Source organism: Aythya ferina (genome assembly GCF_964211825.1).
Source record: "Aythya ferina genome assembly, chromosome: 2".
NCBI lineage: Eukaryota > Metazoa > Chordata > Aves > Anseriformes > Anatidae > Aythya > Aythya ferina.
In genome coordinates this window covers 155,995,630-156,021,975 of record NC_140297.1, presented here as the reverse complement: position 1 = coordinate 156,021,975, position 26,346 = coordinate 155,995,630, and the positions used below count along the sequence as shown (strand labels likewise).

At 39.8% G+C, this 26,346-nt stretch overlaps 1 protein-coding gene across 2 annotated transcripts in view; it reads left to right on the top strand.

Moving 5' to 3' along the window:
- Positions 1 to 26,346, top strand: part of FAM135B (family with sequence similarity 135 member B) — a 285,977-nt gene that overhangs the window by 7,463 nt on the left and 252,168 nt on the right. The window contains exon 1 of one of the 2 annotated variants that reach the window (XM_084510350.1): positions 6,313 to 6,333. The exons of the other annotated variant lie outside the window; for it this stretch is intronic. The gene's annotated coding sequence lies outside the window, so the exon portion shown is untranslated. Of the gene's footprint in view, positions 1 to 6,312; positions 6,334 to 26,346 lie in introns of those variants that run through there. 2 annotated transcript variants of the gene reach the window in all.

Here is a 26,346-nt window from a genome sequence, read left to right as displayed (position 1 = left end):
TTCTAAGGTGTGTATGTGAGGGGAAAGCCTTCCATTTCCACTGCTGCAGTGCAACTTGCTGCACACTCCAATGTGTTGCAATGGCAGTAATATATGCTTTGGTCTCTCTATTGCTTGCTTTTGATGTCAATGCAAACCCACTGGACATGCAGAAGGTTTGACTAGATCTGACAAAAGTAACCAACCAGATCTACCAACAAAATATGCGATTTAAAAATAACTTAGTCTTTAATAGCAACTAGAAGAGCAATCCATTTCAAATTTAAGAACTAAAATTATCTATATTTAAATTTGTGTATTTCATATGAGTTTCTAATTGTTGCAATAACCTAACTGCATGGATTTTTCTTCCTAAAAGGAAATTAATCCTTTTGCTCTACCTTTGGGCATACAATTGATTTCTCATCATACTGGAGTTCTCATCAGCCTATGCTAATTGTTATCCTAAGCAGCCAAATTAAAAAGGGAGGAGGCTTAGTTTGTCATCCCTAGAAGCATTTTCTCCACGGCTGGATCATGCTGGTGGAGCAGCATGATCAAGGTAGACTTTGCAATGCCTACCTTGTAACTATTTTGAAGAGATACAAGGTGAGTCCTCAGGGACTCAGTATATTACCTTTTCCCCTGCCCTAAATTCACTCCAATTTGTTTCAAAGGATTATTGATCTGAATGCTAAAGTCATTAGCCTCAGCACTTAACTGAGGATGTGAAGAAGTACATTTAGGTTAGCATCACCAGGTCAAAGACACATGTGAGATGAAAATCATTTCTGGAGTTCCTGTGAAATGATCCAATAAAAGATAATATATTTGCCTGAATTCCCTGGTTCCCATATGTCACATCTTATTTCCATATACATTTATGCCCCCATGGTAAGCCATTCTGATTTATTTATTTATTTATTTATTTTTACAAAGTCAGTAGCAAGCTAATAGAAAAGCGGGAAGGTGGTAAATTTTAAAGAGAAACAAGAAATTAGTGTATCAAAGAGGGCAACATGAGATAACTGGATACAATGTATCTTCTACTCTGTACCTTGGGCTAAAAAACAGTCATATAGAGTTGCTCATGTAGATGTTTTTAAGTACTGAGTATCAACGTGTCCTTCAGCATCCATAGTTCTCACCTACTGTGGTGGAGAAGACTATCTCTGGGCAGAAGGTCACTATGGTTCTGGACTGAGAGACTGCAATTTGCCCAAGAGCAGCAGAGGCCCAACCCCACTCATTTGAAACCATGGGATAGGACTGAAATGTCAGAATTAACAATTGGAAGATGTGAATAATCGGCTCTGCAAGCTGGGACTCATCCAGAGCCATTAATATTTGGAGATTGTTTTAAGCCCTACAGCATGAGATTTAATGTCCTTTCTCAATGTTGTCTGAGGGTGAATTATTTTAATTAAAAATTTTAATCATCTATAAAAATAACCGTGAGACTTCCTGGTATCTTATGTAGATGTTTTATCACATTTAGAATCCTGCTATTTTATTATTATTATTATTTTATTTTATTTTTGGCCTCAGCCCCATCCTGTAGCAATTAATTACAGTTTAATCACATGGTGAGTTAGAAATGACATTCCTTTGATCTCCCTTTCATTCCTCACCTCTTAATTTCCTTGAACATCTATTTGGACTCATGAGACAGAATCTTCTCCAGAGCATTCATTATCTTATATTCTTTTACCACATCCCCTCCTAGCCATCTGCTTTCTAAAATACATAATTGCAGCCTTTCTGAGGTTAGAATTTTGAATAGTCTACAAAGTGCTTTGAAAAAAAATATGGATCATTCTTAGATTTTATTTTTTTCCTTATGAACAGAAACTGTAGATATGCTGCATTCAACTGTGAGCTACTACTGATATTTGAATGCTACTTTATTACCTTCATGTTTCCAACTCCTCTGGGTCATCTAATGTGTCATTGCTGACAGAGTAAGATCAAGGCTGAAATTCCCCCCCAGTTTAGATGTCAGCTCTTGATGCCCCATTCATCTTGCCTAATCTGCTCACTATGATTTATTATACCCCAAACTTCTCAAGTGCAGAAATACGAGTGTCCTGGCTGGCTGTGTGTGTGGTGATCTCTGACACAAACCTCCATTTCATACCACTGTCCTCAGCCCACAGAAAGCAAATAAAAAACTCTTAACCAGACCAAAGCCATGAATAGGTAGCAGGCAGGTTGTGAGGAAATGGCCTCAATATGCATTGGGACAGGCTTAGACAGGTTTAGACTGAACATTATGAACATTATTTTCACAAAAAGAGTTGTCAAGCATTGGGACAGGATGTCCAGGGAGGTGGTGGAGTCCCCATCCCTGGAGGTATTTAAAAGATGTGGATGTGACACTTCAGGATGTGGTTTAGCGTCAGATTTGTTAGTGTGAGGTTGATGGATACACTTGATGATTAACGGTCTTTTCCAACCTAACTGATTCTAAATGCTTTAGCTGTTTCCTTCCTTCCTGCCTCTACTCCTGTGTGACTGGGAAATCCTTAACTATAGCCCATCCCTCAGCTCCTTTGAGCTCTTGTATTATGTTGGTGAAGATTACTGCAGTTCTGCAGCTATGGGATATAGAGAATTTGTGACACTTTTTCATCCAAAAGTAGAGGTTGTAGGTCTGTGGGCCTGCTGAGGGAGCAAAAATCCCCTGAGATATGCATGAAAATCCCCATGATGGAAGTATGCATGGTTGTTCCCCCTAAAACAGGGACTTTCGCTTCCATGCTCTTTTCTGGATCCCATCTAAGGTAAAGTGCCATGCTTCAATTATGTAGATATGAAACTTAGATATCATAGAATAATAGAATATCTGAGTTGGAAGAGACCCACAAGGTTTGTTGAGTCCAACTCCTGGGTCCCCAAAGGACCACACAAAAAATCACACCATATATCTGGAAGCACTGTCAAAACACTTCTTGAACTCCTGTAGGTTTGGTGCTGTGACCAGTGCATTGGGGAGCCTGTCCCAGTGCCCAACCACCTCTGGGGGCAAAACCTTTCCCTAACCCCCAGCCTGACCCTCCCCTGTCCCAGCTCCATGCCGTTCCCTTGGGTCCTGTCGCTGTCCCCAGAGAGCAGAGCTCAGCGCCTGCCCCTCTGCTCCCCTCGTGAGGGAGCTGCAGGCCGCCATGAGGCCTCCCCTTGGCCTGCTCTGCTCCGGACTCAACAAACCAAGGCTCCTCAAACATCATCCCCTCCAGACCCTTCACCATCTTTGTTGCCCTCCTGTGGACACTCTCTAACAGTTTTATATCTTTCTTATATTGTGTTGCCCCAAACTGCACAGAGTATTCGAGGTGAGGCTGCACCAGCACAGAGCAGAGCAGGACAGTCACTTCCCTTGACTGACTAGCAATGCTGTACTTGATGCACTCCAGGATATGGTTGGCCCTCCTGGCTGCCAGGGCATGCTGCTGGTTCGTGTTCAGCTTGCTGTCAACCAAAACCCCCAGATTCCTCTCTGCAGGGCTGCTCTCCAACATCTCATCCCCCATTCTGTATGTACAGCAAGGGTTGCCCCTTCCCAGGTGCAGAATCCAACACTTGCTCTTGTTAAACTTAATATTGTTGGTAATTGCTCAGCTCTCCAACCTGTCTAAATCTCTCTGAAAGACTTCACCATCCTTGATGGTGTCGATAGCTCCACCCAATTTGGTATCATCTGTGAACTTTCTCAAAAAACTCAAAAAGTCCTTCATCCAAATCATTTATAAAAACACTGAAGAGGACTGGTCCTGAAATGGAGCTGTGAGGAATCCTACTAGTGACAGGTCACCAGCCTGATGTAACCCCATTTACAAAAACTCTATGGGCCTGACCCATCAGCCAGTTGTTCACCCATCTTATTATGCTTTTATCTGACTGTTTTCTGGTCATTATGTCCAGAAGGATACTGTGGGAGACAGTATCAAAAGCTTTACTGAAATCCAGAAAGATTACATTGACTGGCTTCCTTTGATCAACTGGCGGGGTGATCTCATCATGGAAGGAAATAACATTTGTTAAACATGACCCTCCCCTTGTGAATCCATGTTGGCCCTGACTGATGACTGCATTGACCTTTAAGTAAGTCCCAGAATAATCTCCATAATTTTACCAGGCACTGAAGTGAGACTGATTTAACCTGTGTAAATGCACATTGGTAAACCCCTCTAATATGGTGTACTGGGTCTGGCTGGAATGTTGACTTTCCCGGCAGCAGCCCATACAGTGCCGTACTCTGTACTTGTAGCTGGAACAGCAGTGTTATCACACCAGTGTTGTGTCTACTGCTGAGCAGCAGTGGCACAGCATCGGGCCTCTCTCTAACCCTCCTAGGGGGTGGGCAAAAAGTGAGAGGAGAAACATCACTAGGGCAGCTGACCTAAACCAATCAAAGGGATATTCCATACCATGTGATGTCACACTCAGCAATAAAAGGTGGAAACAGGAAGAAGAGAGGTGGGGTGGGCTCTTGTGAAAATGTCGGTCCTCCTCCCAAACATCAGCTGTGTGCATTGAGGCCCTGCTTCAAGGACGTGGTCAGTCATCGCTCATGGGAAGTAGAGAGTAATTTCTTTCCTCTGCACTTCCACATAGCCTTCATTTATTTTATTTGTTTGTTTTCCTCCCCTCTTTTTATTTTCCCTTTCCCCCTCCCTTTTCCCCTTTCCCTTGTTATTTCCCTTTAGTTAAATCATTTAGTTCATAATAATCTTTATTTAATTATTATTATTATTTCCCTTTAATTAAATGATCCTTATCTCAACCCGTGAGTTGTTCTTTGCTTTACTTCTCCCCTTCCTCATCTAAAAAGAGGGGGAGTGAGAGAGCGGTTGTGGGGTTTAGCTGCCCAGCATGGTAAAACCACCACATATGGGCCAGTAGAATGTAACAAGGAAAAAAATGAAACCCTGAAAACTTATTAAAAAAACTTATTAAACTTATTAAAAAAGTTATAACTTATTAAAACTTATTAAAAAAGTTAGTTCATCTTGGAAGTCTGTCTTTCTGCTTCTAAGAAGAAGGAAGAAGAAAACAAACAAACAGAAAACAAACAAACAAGCCTAATCTGCTTCTATATGATTAAACCTAAAAAGCTAGGACAGAAATAACAGGGAGAGGGTAGGAGAAATTGTTCCCCAAAAAAGTTTGAAATTTAATCCTTTAGAAGTATGACCTGCCCTCACAGTCAGGAGCTGAAAGGAAAAGCTCTGCACCTGAGATCAAACAGGCACACAACAAATAGCAAGTCCTTACATGTGGCTGCTGCAGTTGCATGCATAGAGGAAAAGAGGGTGCATCAGGAAAAGTCACATTGCAAAGGAACCAAGCAGCAGATACAATCAATGTTTGCACATCACCTCATTAACACCAGTGGGTCTGTGCCAGGTGTTGTCTTGTTTCAGGGCTGGAGAAAAGGGCTGGATGCAGCCCTCACACAACAGTGCTTGCTATTTTTGTCTGTATATAGCAGATTTCTGATTTAGAAAGGACTTGGGCTGGAGAATAGTAGCATATTCCTGTACTTTTAGGAAAGCGTCACAGCAGCTTGCTCTCTACTCTGTATTCAGGTGCAATGAGAAAGCCTAATACTTATTTTATTCCCTGGTATAGCTGCATGGTGCAAATGAAAATGCATGAAACATGATCATAAGGGACGCAAAAAGCCTTTATTTTTATTTTTATTTTTATTTATTTTTTTTTTTCCTAGAGGACTTACTTACTTATAACTCCAACTGCCTTCAGTTTTTGGACTCAGTTTTGCAGACATCAGGCTGAAATGCAAACAGAAAACAAAACAGCTCTGTTCCAGACAAGAAAGGTGAAATGAAAAAAGCACTTGAACATTATTTTTTCAGCTTTAACTCAAACTGACAGCCACTATGGTCAGATATATACTATAGCAAAACCTCATTACTGCAAAATGTAGTTTTCTGCAGTACTCAAGTAAAATTTTATTCAGCTATTATCTCCACCACTCTGCTGTTGTAAACATCATTGCATTAAATGTCTGTGTCTCTAAAGGGATTTCTGCTCCTTATGACAACACACTTGCTTTCAGGAGAAGAAACAAAACCAAACAAATCTTCAATACTATACACACAAACTGTGCTTTGGCATCAGCCACTGCTTGCAGCAAGACAAGCTCACCTAATGCTGTCAGTGATGCTGTGGGTGTAGATGAATATGTATGCACATGTTTGCGATCTTAGTCCTTCCCACCACTTAACATAATCTTCACTGTGGCAGAGCCTCTCCTATAAATACTCTGCCTTTTAAGGCATATATCTTTGTTTTAAAAAGCTACCACACAGAAGGGAGAGCTAGCTTAAACAGGTAAGTTACTTGTACTAAGAAATAATGGAGATGGAGTAAAGTAGACTTAGAAAGAAAGAAAAAGCTATTCTGCTTTGGAATAGGTTAGGGTTGGAAATGGATGTTACAGGTCAATATTGTTCTCTTTGCAAGGAGAGACTAGAAATCTCCTAGCTGTCTGTCAGTCTTGACATTAGTTCATTATTGTGCAAGACTTTGGTTATTTTCTGCACATAATTGAAATGCTTTGAATTCTCCTGTTTGAATGAGGTGTCAAGATCAGCTGCTAAAAAGCAACTGCAAAGAAAGTGAAATACCATATAGACTGTAACTTCATTAGTGGTGTCGTCTTCCCTGTGGTGATTATATTCTGTTCTCACCATCATATTTTTTTCAGTTATCTGAGGTAAAGGTGATAGTTTAAGATATTTACTGATCAAATAAGGGAAATCTAAGTTGTATGGAGTTTCCAAAAATTATTTCTGCTGTGATGGATGTGGAAATTGGTATGATAGCCTCTGAGGTTTCCTTGAGGATCTTGATATATTAGTACCCATAATGATGCGTGATGTAGTAAAAGCCACGTTGAAACAAATTATTCAGGGAAAATGAAAAGAGTAATCTGCTTGTTTACTTGCTGATCCCCAGCTTGGCTTTCCAGCTCAGTGGCTTGTGCAAAGTTCTCCTGTAAGTTATGGACTTGTACACAGATGTATTATGCTTATTGTAGAAATTAAATTAAATTTCTAATAGGAGACTTCTATTTCTTTTTCTATTTTTTTCCCTTCCCTGGATTAAAAACAAACAACAGCAAAAAACAAAACAAACAAACAAACAACAAAAAAACCCCTACCTATCTGCTGCTTCTAAAGCAGCAGAAGCTATTCCACATAGTAGGGGGAAAGAAAAGGAGGATCCTAGGAGGATTCTTATGGTGGTGCTGATCTGAAGACATAATGCAATCTTCTCCACTCAGGACTTGCTAATTTGGATCAATTAACAGATTCAGCTGTTCAGATGACTATGACTGTTAGGCCTGAGAAAATGAAGTTTACTTTTCTGAAAGCATGCTGGAAAGAGATCTAAAATAAGGTTACTGTTGAACACCAACCCTTTAAGAAAGGATGGACAGCATTGAAGGAGGAGGGATCTATTTAGAAAGCTATAGGCAACAGGTGAGATTGTACCTTTAAGTAGCTAGTTGCATCTTCAGTATGTTGTCATACTGCAGAAATTATTGTGGAGCAGCTTGAAGACCAGCTAAAATGGAATGCAATTGGTTATTCACAGGTGCTTTATGTTTATTGAGTACCACCACAGAGTTTGAAAGAGGGAAAGCCTTCCAAGCAGAGTAGTGGATGTCTAAATGCTGAGGATGAGGGAACTGCTGAAGACACAGGGGAGGTCTAAACATGCAGCCATGGGTGTTTGCGGAGTGTGCTTTTTTTTTTTTTTTTTCCCTCTCTTAAATGTGGCTTATTTGAAATTTTTGGAGTAATGTTAGGAAAACCATGTGGCACGATGTCTTGAAAGAAAGACAGAATCATATTCAGAAGGGATAAAAGTTGTGGACAGACTCTTTGATTATTGCACTGGATGGTTGCCTTGCCAGAGTTTACAAAGTAACAGGATGTGGATAGAGCCATGGGTGGCATCTGTAATAGGCCATTACAACTCTGTGTTTTATTGTGGGGGGGTGTTCTACAAGTAAGAGGATCAGCCCTGCTCCCAGGCAAAGCTGATGCCTACCTTTGCCTGGAGCAGGAATGACTAAATTTTACATCCTTGTTTGACTCACCATTAAGTCTTCGCCTCCCCAGGTCTTTTGCATGCCATTTATCTGGCCTGACTGGGGTTTAGTAGTTCACTTGTTCTAGATGATCTCCTTTCTGCCAGGAACTCAGGTAACTTTTGCCATGGTCCCTTAAATATGCATCATCATAGTTGCCTGGACTTGGCAAGGCATTGCACACACCCTTCAAATCAAAGGCAATGCCAAGCAGAACTTGCTGGGGTGTTAGCAGTGGTTTAAACAGAGTAAAATGTAATGTGTGAAAGGAGAGACTTCAAAGGACAATTGCACTACTGCATGTTTTGAATGTTTACTAATGTTAAGCTCCACTAAAATTACCAAAAAGATGAAGGTGCTAGTGATGGAAGGTAGGAGGCTGTAGGTGTTTCCCTAAGTGTTTGTGTGGTTCTCCTCGGGGATGTCCATTATTGAGGTGGGCTGTGGTGCTCTAACAGTTCTGATCTTTGCTTTGTTCTTCTTAAGTCTCCTCTGGAGATCAGACCTTCCCCAGCAGGTGTTTTATAGTTCTGCCACCTCTCCTGCTGGTATTTATTTATGGGCTCATTAAGTAGTATTTTACATAGTTAGTTTAATTAGGGACTCCTCAGCTCTGATAAAAGATTGTATTAAATCTTATATAATCCCTGCTTGGCTTATTTGTTTGCAGGCTAATTCTCCACCCATGTTAACTTAATAAGACATCTTTTAATACTCTGCTCCAACCTCTCTTTCTGGGATGCTAGTGGAAACTAAAGCTTTACTGGGAAACTAAGCCAGCCCCCGTGCAAGGAGACTGCTTTTTTTTTTTCACTGGTGAAGTTAATTTAGACCTTGTGCAACCTCCTGGTAACACTGAAATCAGTGGAATGCACCCTGAAATCAGAGATGTCTAGGCTCTTCCTATAGATAGGGTCTAAACTAAGGACTTGATTATATATATATATATATTTTTTTTCTTACTTTTTAAGATAAAATTGTTTCTACTCTGAATACGCACCAGATAAGATCTATGGGGTGAAATCCTGGCTTTTGTGAAGACTATTGACACTGATAGTGCCAGATACCAGTTTATTTCATGTCCTTAACTCTGGTGTTAAATGCTGTGGTGGCTGAGTTGTTCACACAGAGCTGGCAGACGTGACACAAGACCTGCAGGAGCCCTGGTCTCTTCTGGAGAAGCAGCTGAAAGCCAGTGGGAAAGCCTGGGGTATCTCAAATGGCATCAGACACCTCAGTTTAGGCAACTGAATGCCACCATGGGTGAGAGCCTGTATGATGTAAAATCATCTCCTCTTTTTCCGTAAGAAATCCTTGCAATAAAGTATATTCCATATAAATTTAATAGTTTATATTTTCAATAGTACACTGTAAGCAAAGTGATTTTGATGTTTGCTGCTGCTCTGCGCTCTTGTGGTGACTACCAACCAGAACAGTTCTGCCAGAAACACAAAAGTTTAAGCCACGAGTTCTTAGCACTTTGACCAAAGGAAAATGTGTCAGATTTTCATCTTATCTGACAATTCTGTACATATCTTCTTAATCAAAAATAGCAAGCAGTAATATAATTAGGGAAGACTGAAAATTCCTTTCGTTTTGAATATCTGAGATGTCAGAAAATGAAAAACAACAACAACAAATGAGCAAGGTGAGGGAATTAGCAGAAATCCTGATTTTTTTGGAAGACCTACCCCAGGCACTACACTTTCAATTGCTTTCTTGCATAAGCAACTTGTAGCACAAGGCTGGGCTGTGTTGTCATGGAGACTTTCAGGATACCTCATCATTTTGCTAGAAAATACAAGTTTTGGAGTGGCTGTCATATTAATTTAGTCACAGGACCAGACTTCCTACTGGTCCTATCCCTTCATCCCTCATTGCTGTTTACACTAAATCTTTTTTATGCCCTTGCAGAGCATAAGGGTGGTAGCATGTTCTTTTATGAAGCTGTCTTTGCATGAATTGACAGGGCACAGTGGAATAAATTAGTGTGAAGAGGGATTTATGGCACGGCTGAGAAAAGAGTGCAGAAAGGCTTTGGTTCTGTGAGGGAAGAAATCTGTGTTGCCATCACCAAAAACATGGTTTATCATTTGCTCGGTCATGTGGCACTGACCAGAGGGTGCCTGGAGGGGAAAAAAAAAAAAAATCCACTTTCTCTGTATGAGAGAGAACCTGAATAACTCCATTGTCTATATCTGACATGATTCCAGATTTAGTACCATGTGCAAAAAGATCTGGAGCCTCAGCTGACATTAGAAATGCTGAATATGAATGTATTAATCTGTAAAATGGTTTGTGTGTGTAGTAGAAGGAAACTTTCAGACCTCCAGGGCTAGAAGTCTTAAATGCCCCCAGGAGTCTACCTCTCCTTCAGATGGGATTTGCCCAGCAATTATGCAGCAAAACGGATGTGATTCCTGGTGTGTGCAGTGCTGGCCTCAAGTTGTCAGCCCACTTAAAAGAGAATTGACGTTGAATTGTCACGTGCAGCTCTCAAACATGGCTTTCACTCTGACTTGTCTCGTCCTTCCAACCATTCTTTGCTCATTTTTGCCCTGACATCCACACTAGCATTCCTCTTTGGGTATTCGTGAATCTTCACTCACTTCATCCTCTGCTTTCCCTGCCCCAGCCTCAAACACAATTACACCTTCATGGTGCTCCTTCTTATCTCAGCTTTGCCTCACTTCCTTTTGCCTGAAACCAAGGAGGCTACCTGATGCTGCTGCTATCAACCAAGTTACATACAATTTGCAGGGACACAAATTTCTATTCAGGTCCTTTCCAGGAGGTGTGTGTAGGTGGAGCTGATAGATGACATCGGGACCTCACAAGGCTATTTCAGACAGCGCAGAAAGAAAATGAGCCTACGGTATGTTAGGTTGCTGTGTCCTGTCTGCTGTCCCTCAGATTTATTTCACTTCTGTAGGATATATATGCTACAAGAAACCTATTTCAGGCTATGTCCTGAAAGTTCTGTTTGTCCCCATGTCTGCCTTATTTCTTAACCCAACCTCCTTCACCCCCAACAGCTAAAGGCAAATTAAAATGTCTCTGGGTGGTTGTAATTTGTCAGTGCAAATTCTCATATCTCTCCAAGTCAATTAATTGTTCAAGGAGAAGAGGCGTTACACTTTGGATTCTAGCTGCTTGGTGGAAAAATTCTGTGCTTTCTCCTTCTGAATGTCTTCTTCCACGTTAAGGGATTGAGTGGTGGTGGGATGCCAGCAAAACCCTGGCTGATTGTAGGGAGGGAAAAAGTTCCCTGATGTCCAGAGGATTTTCCTTTCCTTTCTTGCCTCCTAGACTTTTTCAAGCATCTCCCTGGATGCTTTAGTCCTCTTGGTGGGTCTGTGGTCATCAACATTTCACACCAGTGGTTAGCCCCGGGGACCTGTACAGATGGAAACAGGGGTGTGCCCTGGTGGCCAGCAGGATGGGACATTCCCTGCTTGCCCCAGGGCAAATTACATGGTAGCGTTTAGCACTGTTGTGCTAAAACTTGGGGGTGATGAGAAATAACATTTGACAGGTTGCTCTGTAGTCTTCTAAAACCTGCTGTTGGTATTCTTACACATAGTTCCCCTCATGTCTGAAATGTCCCCCAATTCGTAGAGATTTTCAGGTGCACAGGAAGGGGAGAGTCTCTGCTTCTGTAGAGCATCTTGATATCTCCTCTGCTCCCAGTTTAAGTTAGTGGATACCTATCAATTTACATTTCCTCAGAATTATTCCCAGAGAATGTTGTTTTCTGCTGAAAATTTTCATCCTACTCATCTCTATACCCATAATCAGCTTCAAGAAATGCAATGAAATGGGAATGGAACTGGTTTCTGTTTGTCCTCACCTTCAAGTTGGTTGTACTCTGCAGTATGGAGAGCTCTCCCAGAGAATGGGTCCCTGTGTTGCTTCTCAAGAGTAAACAAAGAAAAAGGAACTATGTTTTCTTGCAGTAATAAAATGCAAAACATTTTCAGAAATAGGGATTTATTCTTTATACCTTTATTTTATGTTTGGTGGTGTGTATTCAAGCGTTTCCAGCAGAAGGCATTCTAGTTTCTGCATTGCTGATCAGTGACATGTTTGAGCAGGTAGAATTTTTCCCAAAGATATTGAAAGAATTAAAATCAACTACAGAGTGACAAAAGAGGAGTGGTTACAGTTGTAGTGTTTGTACAGGATCCTAGGCAGTTCATCTGGGGCCTTTAGACATGATACTGTTGAAAAGGACATTTGAACTAGGTGCTTTGAACTTCAAAGGTGTTGTAGGTGCTTAGTCCCAGTTAAGAAAAAAAATATATATATATATAAAACAACAACAACAAAAGCAAGCAAACAAACAAACAAAAAAAAGCACAAAAGACAACTCTTGGTCTCTGAAAAGCTAGGCAATGATAAGTGTTTGATGGTTATTTTAAGTAATCTTCTCTTCTGCATTTAGCAAGCCATGATAAATCTTATTTATAAATGCCAGCATAAACATTTGAAAACTCTTGACATGATGAAGCAGACTGGGGCTTTTAAGAAATTAGAGAAAAGCTAATTCATGTGTCTCTTTACCTGGTGCATGCTGATCTCTTCCAAATGCAGCACATTAGCCAAATTACTTGCAGTGCATCCTACTAATGCAAGCGTGTTTGTAGCAGAGGTATATATTTTATAACCCCAACAACATTCCTCTATAGTAAGAGACAAAAGAAACCCTGAGATATGTCAAATCCTGCAGTGATCTCTTTCTTTAAGAGATATTTAAATCTATTTAATAGTGATTGACTAGAATGTCCCAATTGTGTATGCATACAGAAGGCTTAGAAGAGATGGATTAAATGATTTAGCAAATTTCTCACCCTGCTTGGCACAGATGGATGCATATATACCACTTATATTTACCTGGCAGGTGTTCCTTTCCCCTCTGTCCTTTGGTCTTGTTCCTTCTTCTCTTACTCCAATCAAGACTTTAACAAAAACAAATAAAAAGAAATAAGCAAGATGCTTAGGCAGTCTGGGCAGTTGGTATGAATGTAGCAGTATGTAGGGCACCCAAAGATCTGTGAATATCTGAGATTTCCTTCAGACACTTCTGTGTGGCTGGTTAGGTAGGAAAGCTGAGACAGATGAATTAAGACCATGCCAATTAAAGGATTGTCTCATGGTGGGAGTTCTTTGTTTATCTAAATACAGCATTCAGGTAACATTTAGCTTGTTGGTATCTGTACAAAATTTTAGTAATTTGATGTATGCCCTACCTTACAGCAGCATGTCTACACGGCAGGAAAAATACTGCCACATTTTGAAAGACTGGGTAACAAAGTACGTGATAGAGAGTTGGCCTGGCTAGCATGTTTGAAGTCTGGCCTGAGCTCAGGCTTGGAGCTAAAGGCTGTTGAGCATCAGGCAGGAGATACTTTGCCATCTACCATACTGCTAACTCCAACATCATGACAATGGAATACAGCAAATAAACCTAGAGATATCAGCCTAAGATATTTAGAACCTCAGTGTGAGCAGACAAGTCCTGTGTCTCTCTTATGCCACCTCTTCAAGGCAGTGGATTACCATGTATAGGGTCTTAGTGTCAGCTTCCTTGTTTTTATTTTCTCCATCCACTTGTCCAAGGATGCACGTGTCTTTGTAATTTATCAAGACAGGTGCTGTGGCAAGAGATTATGGCAGCCCAGGGGAAGTCTGCGAATTGCAGGTAATGTGCCAGCTTCCAGCTACATGGCCAGCTTTTCCGGCTCATTTGGGTGAGGGCTGTTCTGTTTTAAGATTTCATTCTGGACACCAGAACAGAACACCTTCTACCTTGTGGACACTGTGGTTGTCCACAGCCTCTTCATAGAGACTGAGAATAGTCCTATACCCTTCTGTCCACCTGTAAATGAAGCCAAGGGCTAGACTCTCTGACTTCTGTCACCCCAAATTATCAGTTTTTGTGTCTGTAAACCATTTTAAATACCTGATGCCATTATAAACGCTTATCTGCCAAACTTGGAGGGACGTCATAAGGCTTAATTAAATGTTTGCAAAGTGTTCTGCCCTGCTGAGATGCAAGGTAGTGCAAAAGACAAAATATTATTACAAATATAAAGTCTATCATGATCTGGGAAAGTAGGTGTCTATACAAAAGCATAGTCACTTTCTGTTGCAGTCTGCAAAGGGAGTGTAAATGACAAACTCCAAGAACTTCTCCCCAAAGGCAGATTCTAGGTTGACACAAGATGCTGTTTCCTGCATAGCAGGTAAATTGTGAGTGTAAGACAGCTACACAACCAGAAGGTGAGATTAATTAAGTTTGTTTTTCTTTCTCTCTCTCCCTTTTTCTCTATTTCTTATAACAATGCTTACCTTGTTGAGGCCAACATCTGAGCAAGATACTTTACCTGTCTTTATAGCTGAGAAGAGAAATGAGCTCTTTTTTCACAGTCCCCAAATCTGGTTTTGGTTCTTTCTTTTGGGCAATATGAGTTTTGCCCTATATGGTTACTAGGAGAGCAGTTTATGCTTTTTGTTATATTTCTATATCTACCCTGTATACGCTTAAGTAGGCGTATACATGTTTCATGTCTTGAAACATGGATCCTGTCAGCCAATGTGCTATAGAAAGATTTGGGGTATAAGTATGACCCCTCCCTTTTCATGAAGATAACCTGTTTATAGTCATCATGGGTCTATCATTCGGTAATGTTGGCTTTCATGATCCTTGTGGGTCCCTTCCAACTCAGGATATTCTATGAATCTAATGTGTTAGAAGTGCTACAGAAAGTCCAAAATATCTTCAATGAAGCTGAAATCCAGTCCATGCTGAGACCATGAAGCTAAGCTTGTTTTAGCTGGTGAGTCTGAAAATTACTTTCAGAGAGATTGTCCCCCATGGGCTGGGCATCAGTGCTCTCTTCAGATCATGCTTTTTCTGCAGATGGGACATCTCCACTTGGTGTAGGTCATATCAGCAAAACTACTCAGCTTGGTAAGGGTAAGACCCATGGATTACACTTGCTCTTTTGCTTTCCATGCTGTTACTAGTTTTGCATTTGATATCCTTTTCTGGGTAAAGTAAATAAAACTTGTATGTCACTAAGCAGCAGCCATAAAGGAAATCGGTTAAGCTTGCTGCTGGTGTCACTAGAGGGGAGCAATACTAAAAGCAAAAGAAGATGATGTGAATCATGTGTAAGAAGAAAATAAAATTCCCATCTCCTTCTGCAACGTCTCCAGGCATCATTTTATACTACAGCACAATCACAGCCATTGGAAAAACTCTATAGATCTTATTGCTGCTCCTGTTTTTATTAGTCTGGAATTAGTGCTGTCTGTAGTGTTTGTCAGTGCAATCTGAGAACAGATTAAAAGTGTCATAATGCAATATCAGGGCAGATAAACTGAGGATTATTCAAGAATATTTTGTTTTCTTGCTGGGACAGTATTTAGTCATCAAAAATTTTAAGGTATGGAAACCAACAGGCTTATGATGCTTGGAAGGAAATAACTAAACAACAGTCCATAAAGTACTTTCCTGAAAATTCTTTCCTTTTCCTCTCCATGGGTTGGTATTTGATACATGTGTTTGGGAAGCTGTTGCAGAGCTAGTGACAACAGTGGAGAGTGTGACAATGGTGCTGCAACGCTAGAACTATTCAAGCAATGATGGGAAGAGATACTGGCCAAATGCTGGGGTCTGTTAGAGGAAAGTGGGTGTGGACCAACTGGCAGAGACAGCAAAGCCTTAATATCTGAGGTGCAGGCAGAAATCAGTGGTGTTGTAACTCCTGTTTGTCCAGCATATCCTACTTAAAGGAGACTTCACTTCAATGGGAAAGCTTCCTGATGTTTTCTGAAAATTGAGTCTATTAAATTAATTTTGATTATATTTAATTAGAACTTCAAAACAGTCTGCTATCCTCGGCTCCATCAGTGTTAAACACTTTTATAAGATAGTAAAGCTACAAGAGCAATTAATGTACACGCTAATGCAGGAGCTGTAAATATTTTCAGTACAATCAAAGTGTCTTAAATAGCACTTACAGCATTGCTCTTTGTTATTCAAAGAGAAAATATTTTGATTCATCTGAATATGTGTTAAAAGCATTAGTGCTTTTGGAAGCATCTGGAGCCATGGTGATTTGTACTTCTGCCCCGACATTAATTTTCCCATTTCTTCACTAGTGTACTAATCATCAAGGCAAGAAACCTTGCACGTAAAGCATGCAAGCGTGAGCCTGGCTTGCTTCTTCCTGGATTTCTCTTCCTGCCTTACCACCACTGTTGCATTTATTAGTCCAGGAAGAAGACGGGAGTAAGAACAACGATTAAATGATAGCTATGCCACAGAGCCTCTCACCTCCTCTGCTTAGCCAGTCATCCATTCCACAATTAGGGTCAGCCTAAATTGCTTTAAGTTAATAATAGGCTAGTTAATCGTGCAGATTGGAATTGGTGGTGCTCATAGGTCAATCCTTTCTGCATGAGATCCCCTTCTTCCAGCTTATTTCTGGCATCACCTATCTGCTTCAGAGGTGAGAAGAGATTTTAAAGCATGAGGAGATTTGAAGTTTAGAGTAGGGAGTGTAGAAACTGCTTGGGAGAAGAACCTGCTGTGGGAAAGATGATGGGAGGGAACTGGAATGGACAGACCCCAGATTGGTGGGAGGAATGGAGTACCAGTAAAATTTGTTCTTAAAACCCTGGGATCCTCTTGACCAAGCTTTTCTGTTTCTCATTTGGGATGAAGAAATATTTCAGCAGACAGATATAACAGATCGAGCGTTTCTCACAGAAAAATTCAGTGGACTTAACTTCCTTTCTTTTGGTCCAAGTTCTAGTGTCTATGGAAAGGAAACTTTTTTTTTTTTTTTTTTTTTTTTTTTTTTCTTTTGGTGACAGATTAAATAAATCAATTTTAAAGTTCTTTGGCCCCTTCACTTTGATTTTTTTTTTTTTTTCCTAAATCTCTTTCCTATTCATCTTTTCTATTCCTGTTCTAATCAGCCTGTTTAAGAGCTAACTGAAAATTGTTCTGGAAAGAGGTGGATCACATAAAAATGCTATAAATGGTGTGATGTGTGCCCTGAATTTGGGACTGAATGCAAACTTAAACTATTTTAAGAACAAAGGAATCTTGAGAGTTAAACAGTAACAGAGATCAGCTGGTGAAAGATGAGCACAGAGAAAGGGATAGAAATTGGTGAAAACAAAGATACTGTTTTTTATCTGTGGAAATCTTTTTCAGAAGCAGCTACAATGAAATGCTCTCACTTTAGAGTTATCCATCTGCAGTTTTAGAAAAACATAGAGTTAAGATATACTGAGTTATTTTTCTATCCCTGCTCATTTTTAGGGATTATAGTTGAAAGACTTTTCTCTCATGATAAGGATTAAATATGCTACATCAAAAATGGGTTTTGACTTCAGAACTTTGTTTCTGCAGTCTTGTAATTTAAGAAAAAATAACAACAGTTGTGAAGTCCAAAAAGAAAATGGCAAATGAGCAATGGCATTACTGTGAAATGTCTGGCTTTCAATTGAACAATTGTTAAATGAAGCTAAAGTATACATTTCACTGCTGTTAACTGTTAGTGATTTGAAAAGATGTGCAAGAATTAAAAAAAATAATGAGACAGTGTCTTAAAAATAACTTTATTGTGAAGTTTAATGATGAAATTAATTTTGTGTATAAGTGCATCTGATGTCCAGCAATTTAAGTTGTAGGCTGTCTACCTTCTGTAGCTTGGCAATTTTGATCTGTGGGACTTGAAGAGAACAGCTAGGCTCAGTCATTACCCACCAGTGCGCTATGGATCTGCATAATCACAGCACTGTGACAGTTAAGTAAATATAGGATTTACCAGTAATATTCTGTAAGCGTAAAGTAGAAGAATAGCTCTCAAAGTGAGTGCATGCAATTACAGCCACCTGACCTAGAGATCAGCTAGGATGGAAATTCACAACAGCTTCATAATGATCACCACACATGTTGAGGCTATAGTGAGCAGAAGGCAGCTCAACTTTCATTTAAAGTGCAATAAATTACTATAGATTTATCACGGCAGAATAACAAGTCAAAAGCTAAAACCTTGCTTTTTCTTTTTTTTTGTATGGCTATATGAATAAATTACCAAGAGCTAAACACTCCACATGAAACTTGTCGTTGTGGTAAAGGGATCAGGACAGGCTTTATTTTTATCTAAAAGAAAAATAAAAGGCAATTTAAACATTAGTGCTTTTAAGTAGGGTCAGCTTTATACTACTTTGACTTGGCTATCTAATCTGTTCTACACAGCCTTTTATAGTAAATATCTCAATAATGGAAGATAGTATCCACATTGCCATTAGTGCTATGAAGATCTAATGCATAATCAATATGATGTACAGTAAAAGAAAACCAATTATTAACCAATATGTTAATGAAACAAATTAGCTAGAAAGATGGAGCTTGCACTTGGACATTTGTTTTGTGTAATTAAATTCCAATGAATCATGTGGGGCATCCTTCAGAGTAGCTCTAGAGAAAAATGAATATAGAAGAAATGAGAATGGCTAGGGAGACTTATTAGCCCTGTGTCGGTCATTCACAACTCAAATCCGGTATTGTGTGGGAGGAGGAAAACTTTTTCCTCAGTTTGAGGGAGGAAAAAGTTTTACTGTCTTAAGTCTGAGGAAGAAAGTTGTGGTTTGTGGTTCAGTTCCAGACCCTATCAGAAGGAGGATATCTGGGAGACACTTGCTTATGTCACAGCAGCAGCAATCAGGACAGAACTTATCAGGACATAGTTTTCCATGGTTGTTCATTCCAGTATATGAAAGTAGAAAGAATCTTATTTACCTCTATCTACAACAGAACTAAAAATGGTTTTTCATTTGTTGGATCCCTTTGATATAATTTGACTGTAGTAGTTGTCTCGTGCAAAATAAGAGGATTTCATCTCATCCTCAAACTAAAGCTTGCTTGCAATATACCCTATCTTGCTAAAGAAGAATCTTTGCAGGAGAATATCTTGTAAATACATTTATTTATTTATATATTTATTAAATCTGAGTTGTTCTTGCACAACTCTTCTGTTGCATCAGTTTTGCAGAGATTTCTTCTCAGATATATCCAGAAGATCTTGAGAAAAGTCCTGTTTGCATTGTGTTTGGCACCTTACTACAGTTAATAATCTTGCTAAAGCCTCAAACTCAGAAATGTATTATGCACTAATCTAACGTATCTCAATATATCATGGGACCTCCCAGTCTGTGTGTGGGATAGAGAGCATCTCTAACATGGGGTTGTGTCATTACGTGTTCGTGTTGCAAGAATAATAAACTTACACGTCTTATCACGAAGCTATATGCAAAGCAAAAACAGTCCTTGAGAGCTTCAGTTTAAACAAACAAACAAACTACAACAAAAAAGAAACATGCTTGTAGCAAACTTACAGAACGTATTAGTCACCTTGATGTAGAGCTTATTCATCTTTTTCATTTTAATTGTAAAATCTGTTCCCTTCTGGAACCAAGGCAAAAATCATTCTCACAGGTGAAAATGCACAAGCTTTAACAATATGAGAAAATTCATTTCTTACTGCCATCTGCCTCTGGGATGTAAATAGGAAGGGACTTGATACTGTACATGCTCTGCCTTTGTGATTTAGCTAATCCTGCTGTGATATGGTCCCACATCTGAAGCAGTGACTGTCAGCAGTTCCTCTGCAATAATGCACATCAAAAGGAGGGTGAACAAAAGAAATACAAAACCAAGAGGAAAAAGAAAACACAGGAATCTTAGTGCATGACAGCTTCACAATCAAATTAAATATTTTCCTGTTTTCACGTCACTTTTTTCTATCTTCTAAGGACTTTCATAGAAGTGATGGTCCAGTACTGTGTGGAAAAGCTTATACACTCAGAAAAGGAGTTTTTGGCTCTTTTCTCTATATTGGGCTTCCTTTGTGACCACTCTGTGACTCTGGGTGCAATCTCACATTACAGAAATGGAAACATTACCATATTCAGGCCCCAGAGGGATTATGATGCCATGCCACTGAAGGTGGTGGGGTGCTCGTATACCTGAGTACTGTAACTGCAGTGAGTGCTGCTGTGGGTAAATACCAACAGGACACTGGTTTTTGCTTCTTTCTAGATCTAACTTTCCCTCTGGCTGTTTCTGGTCCTGCAGGTACCCTGATATTACCCTGACTATTCTAGTTTCAGCTGCTCAGGTACTGGCCAGCATCAATACTGACTGCTCCGTCTCTCTTTCTCTGGGTACCCTGACTTAGTTACCTTAGTTACAGATCTAAATTTCAACAGCAGATTTGTGTCACAGGCTTTGCTGCTTTACGCAGTAAACAGCAAGCCGAGGTATCCATGGTTAGCCACAACACTGAGCTCAGCAGCTGGCATGTGAGGGATGCAGTGCAGGTCTCTATTACATGCATTTAACCAAGTCCCTGTTTATTATATCATGTATTTTCCTATTGACTGCTTTTCTTTGCCATGCATTTATTTGAACTGCTAAGTCTGTTTGTGTGCTAAGCATTTACTTAAATTACAGATATCATTTTTACTATGGGTTTACATTCATATTTCATATTTTGGAAATGTTTCACCTGTCTTCATCAGGTGGTGCAAGTATTTTGGGGTGATATGTGGTAGCTGGTCCTGCTGCTTGATAGCCATTTCAACTCCAGGCTGACAGCTGAGCACTGTGCCTTCATGTTGGTCTTCCAAGTACCTCTCCTGCTGTATCCTCCTTCCCAGGGCCAAGGTGTGGTGTCTGAGCCCCTTCTTCTTCAGCTTTTTTGCATGCATGCATCACCCTTGATACCTGAAAGCACATTCTGAATACTCAGTGAAATAATCTATAAACCTGACACTACTGCTGACACTACTGATCTGACAGCTGGATGCAATGTTTCATATGAAATCTTGTACAGAGTACTTATTTATTTTTTTCCCCACACAGGATTTATCTGTATTTTAGTGAACTCTTTCTGAGGTAGGTAGAAGAGTTAAGTTAGGGAAAAAAAAAAACGTTATTAAAATGCATTTTTTTGACCTCCAAGAATAAATATTTACTGAAAGGGATTTTTATTTTTTTAAAGTGATTTTATCATAAACCCATAATCATATCTGGGAAATATCCAGAGAAGTAATAATAGTAATAATAAAACAAAAAGAGCACATAACTGTACATTCCTCTCCCACAAAATCTGTTCTGAAAGTGTCATCCTGTGTTTCAGGTGGTATCCAGACTCTGTACAGAAAGAAAAGAGGTATCATAGGCAGCAAGAATTGTTCACAAAGCTGTGAGAGATACTGGGTGCTGAGAGCAGAATGACCAGATACCTTGTTCTGCTTTAGCAAAGCAGATGGTGTTTTGGTCAAAGACAGGAAAAGGTCTTGTGACAATGAAGCTGAACTCTTGTACCATTGCATGAAGATGCTGGTCAATATTCATTGTCCCTAAAAACTGTCACACAAACCGAGGGGAAAGGATCATGATCATTTATTTTATAAAACTCTTTGTATAAAACACCAGACACAAGATACCCATCAGCTGTCCCAGATGTCATCTTAAATAGGATCAACATCATATGTCTTAGTAACATTTTTGACCTCATTCAACCACAGTTTAAAGAACTTAAATGTAGAAACCTCCTAAGAAAGAAGAATCTTTCCTGCTGCACTGAGTGAAAGGGTCTGAAATTGTCCTGGAGTAGCTTAGAAAAGATGATTGTGTTATTCCCTCTGATCTTGCCTTGGAAACCATAAACATATACTCTGGGAGATCTATGACTTTTGCTAAACTTTGTAATTATTTCTTAGCTTTAGCCTAACTGTAACTACATGGCCATATTTGTTGTTATTGCACTTAGTTCTCCTCAGAAACTGAGTTTGTGTCAATAGAAATTACACTTTTAGCAGAACAGATTGTAGGATTCCTTTAATTACTGGTGCCAAGGTTAAAAACTCAGCCTTTGCTAAGCCAAATACACCAAACTTTAAAAGCATATGAGTGCTTGGATGATAGTTGGCTTTGGAATATCCATCACATTTGTTCATTGAGCACTGAAAGTGAATGCTTGCCGGCAGGTCTAAGTTGGGTTAAGTTTCTGCTTAAATCAGAAAACATCTGAATTTGGTTCATTCGGTGCCTATGGAGAGGAGCAGGAGCTGGGAGTTATTCCAAAGTGCTTCTTAGCCCCATGGGTTTGAGCCTCAGATCAGAAAAACTTAGTTGTATGTGGAAATATTATTACTACCTTACTCTTTATAGTGGTCATAGTGACTGAGGTGTTAGAGCTAAACCTGTTCCAACTAGAACCAAAATGAGCTGAGCACTCTGAGCCTAAGAACAAAGGCTGCCAGGATGACTGGCCCTTAAAAATGATATAGCGTGTTTCCTGAACAAGATGAAATATGAAATGAAATAAAAGTGAAATAACTGTATATACATATATATATATATATATATATATATATATAATTGACACTGGAGTTGACTGAGGGTAGAATTCACAGCTGAACAGTGTGATTTAAACACATCCCTATTTTGTGCTCCCTCTGCTTAAGAGACCATTCCTACCTTAACCATCAAGAAAAATATTGAACGATATTATTTGTTTCTTTTCCTGGAAGTACCTTTCTTAATTTATTTTTAACCAGTTGGTGCCAGTTATTGTCCCTCTGTAAGGATTGTGTGAGGCCATAAATATCTGCTATGCAGACTGCCAACTCAGCCAGGGCTGCTGATTTATTTTAAACAGCCTCTTTGATATTTTTTTTTTCCAAGATTTATTCTGTAGTAGGAGATGACACTGTTGTCTTGTGCCATTAATGTTCTCCTCTTCCAGTGACACAGCGTGTTAATTAAAGAAAGGAGATAAATTAAAAGCCAGGTGGTGGTCTATAAATCTTGACTGAAAAAGATGATTTTTCTTTCTATCAGGGTTTGGCACTTTTATTCTAGCATAAAAGAAATATGAGTGTTGTTGTTTAAAAAAAATAATAATTTTTGCTACTCAAGTTTCAATAGTACATATGTTGCAGTAGACATTGAGCCATTTAAAATCTGAGTGTTTTTTATTTAGTTATGTGCTTTTTAGATTTCTGTGCTCACTCTGAGTTTTCTAGCTGTTGCTATATATTTCTTACAGGTGTCTTCATAGCAGTTAGCTTTCAGAAACAACATGATTTGTGTTTGCACAGCTTTTGGAGATACAGCTACAAATTATTAGATTTGACCCCAATAGAAAAATGAAATTCTTCCACAAGTTGTTGCAGTCTGTCTACCTGTGTCAGAAGCAAGAAGTATTATTTATTTCTCAGTGATCTTTCAGGCCAAGGGAGCACCCAACTTTTTAAACTATCCCTAGGCAGTAGCACGAGAGCTGAGTGCCAGGAGGAAAATAGCAGCAGCAATCCAGAATTTGTCGATGTCTCAACACATTCCTCCTTTGGGTTTACTTCAGGGCCAGGACTTCAGTCAGCTTGCCTCTTGGTCGGAGCATAGAAAAGGGTGATTGCAAGTGGCAGAAGGCCCAGAGAGGAGCCTCCTTCTGCTACAAAGAATCGACCGTACAGACAGGTTTCTGGGTGGACAAAAACTTCTCTTCCAGCTTGCTTGATTCAGGCATCTCTAGTGTTGAGACTCCAAGTGTTATGCATGCATCTTAAAAGAACACAGCAATTCTTTGCTGGCTAATGCCCATGGTAGATAGCTAGGTTTAATGACCTAGCACATTAAGCATTAATATGCTCACCACAGTGTCTTTGCTGGCAAGGCAGTCATTAATCAGACGGGGAAGGGCTCATCTCCATTGCTCCCTGGAACAGGCTGATCCCTGATGCTGCTGAGCTGCCATCTTCTGATTCTCTGCTTTTTTAATTAGGGTTTCATACCTTTTTTTTTATGTCAATATTTGTCTCTTGAATGCTGGAGCTGCTAGCTAATGCATCACTGCAATTACTTTTCTTTCTTTGTTTTTACTCTTCTGGTCTTGTGTAGCTTTTTAACTAATGGGTGTTCTCACCATGAGGATGGACTTGCTCACCACCATCTCTCAACAACGGTTGTGTTAGGAAAATAGAACCAGGGCCACACAGCTGTTCTGCACCAAGCTTGGTATTTTTTCATAAACAGATAAGGGCTTCAAGGACATCAGAAAACAGGAAAAACTGGGCTCTTAAATATTATAACATGTGAACCTCTTTTGGATGTATCTTCAGGCTATAGCAGGTTACATAGTGAAGTGATTTAGGATGGGTTTTGGGTTGATTTATTACTGGAGGTAGAGGAGACTATATATATATATATATATATAATATATATATATATGGTCAATGAAAGCTGGTTTATTTTATCCTTTTGCGTATGCAGACTGCTATATGGTCCATTCTTACCGTAATCAGTTTGCTGATTCACCACAAGATTGTTTCAGAGGTTTACATGTATATGCAATATTCTGAGCTTCTTCTGCTCATTTCAGCACTCCCTGAAATCAGGTCTTCAAGGGTTCAGGATTAGTTTCCAGTTGAAGAGGTAGTGTTCAACTTTCTCCTTTCCCCCATACTGTCTGTTTTGTTGACTGCAAGTCAAAATGTTCTTTGTGTTACACTTGGAGTAAATACTATGGATCTGATAGCTGTGTGCATAAATCGTTACTGCTTTGCTGACCTGGATTTATGGCGGGAGTTACTGTATTGATCGTCTAAGAAGACATCTGATTTGTTCTCTCAAATTATACTGTACAAAACCCAAACACAATTTGTCTCCAGCTGAGGGCTCATTTCTAAATGTGTCCCTCTCACTTCTTCCACCCAGTGCTCTTGGTTTAATAGGCAACAAGTTAAGCAACCATGTAGATACACTACCTGGTGAAGCTGCAGTACAGTTTCACCCTGATCTTTTTTCTTTGTTTTGTTTCTTTTTCTTCACAGTCTTCATTTTCCTTTATCTTCATCTCTGATCTCTGGACCACAATGTTCACAGCTGCTTCCTACAGCTATTTTTGTCTAGAAAAATAAGCCCAGTGTAACATGAGTTTGAGGATAGCTATAGCACTGAAACAGTGGGACCCCTGTCTTGTGGGGAGCAGTTTGCATCAACTCCAAAGAAGGTAAGGAACATCACTTGCACAGAGGGAAAGAGATGTTTCATCATCTATAATTCTATTTCTGCCTTTCAAATTTGGACACCAAGTCTTGTGGCTTTGCACCAGGCTGGTTAATTGGGAGGAGGCTTAGCACTATCATGTTGGAGTAAAATTCAACCCCTTGTTGTCCTGAGTCAAAATGGGACTAATTGGACTGGAGGGCACTGACCTGTGGAATGGGAAATAGAGTTTCTCCGTGGAAGAGCAGAGAGCTGCTGAGTTGATATACACCCTGGCTGCATTATTTTTCCAAGGCAGTCAGGAGGAAGCACTTTATTTCTGAAGGTCTTGTTGACTTCCCTGCTTCTGCCCTTGTCTAATCCCACATGCACCTAAGGATGTGTCAGGAGCTCTATGAGGGAAGCAGAAGTCTCTCCACAGCTAGAGACCTTCTGTGATCCTAACTGGTGCAAGATAATTCAACCTTTGGGTAATACAGGGATGACCTTGCAGGCTCTTCCAGGATGCACAGTGTTGGCTGAGCTCATACCTTTAGATGTGACAAAGTAATTTGACCTTTCAATAATGAAATCCCTAAATACTTCTGGAGGAAGAATGAAGGCATAATCCATGTCTTGGTGGTGCTGCCCCGAGAGTCTGTTCTCTGTGCTGGAGCTGGGAAAATGAGAATCTTTGGTTTCCATTAACGTGATGCCTGTGAACTGGACAAATATACATTAAACTAGACTATTCTAACATGAAAGAAACATTTGGAAAGGGGTGACGGAGGTTTTTACTGTGTCATACACCCTGCAAAAGCTTCCACAGATGGGATATTTTGATGAAGCAGCTGCCCCATCCAAATGTAGCTGAAGCAGTTGGTTGGTTCCCGCTGAGACCAGAGATACACTTGGCAGGATCCTAGCAAAATGTTAATGTATTGTGAATGTATCTGCCAGCCAGCCATTTGAACTGTCACCACTCTCTGCTAAACATTGCAGCATGGCAAGGGCAGGGCCACGGGCACTGAATTTCAAGGCATTTGTCAGAGCTGTCCTCTTGGTACTCTCTCAAAACAGATTGCATGCCAGCAGCCAAGTTTTGTTCAAAGAGAACGTCCAACTGCATTACTGTCAGCCTCTTCGCAGCACGAGCTGTGCTTGT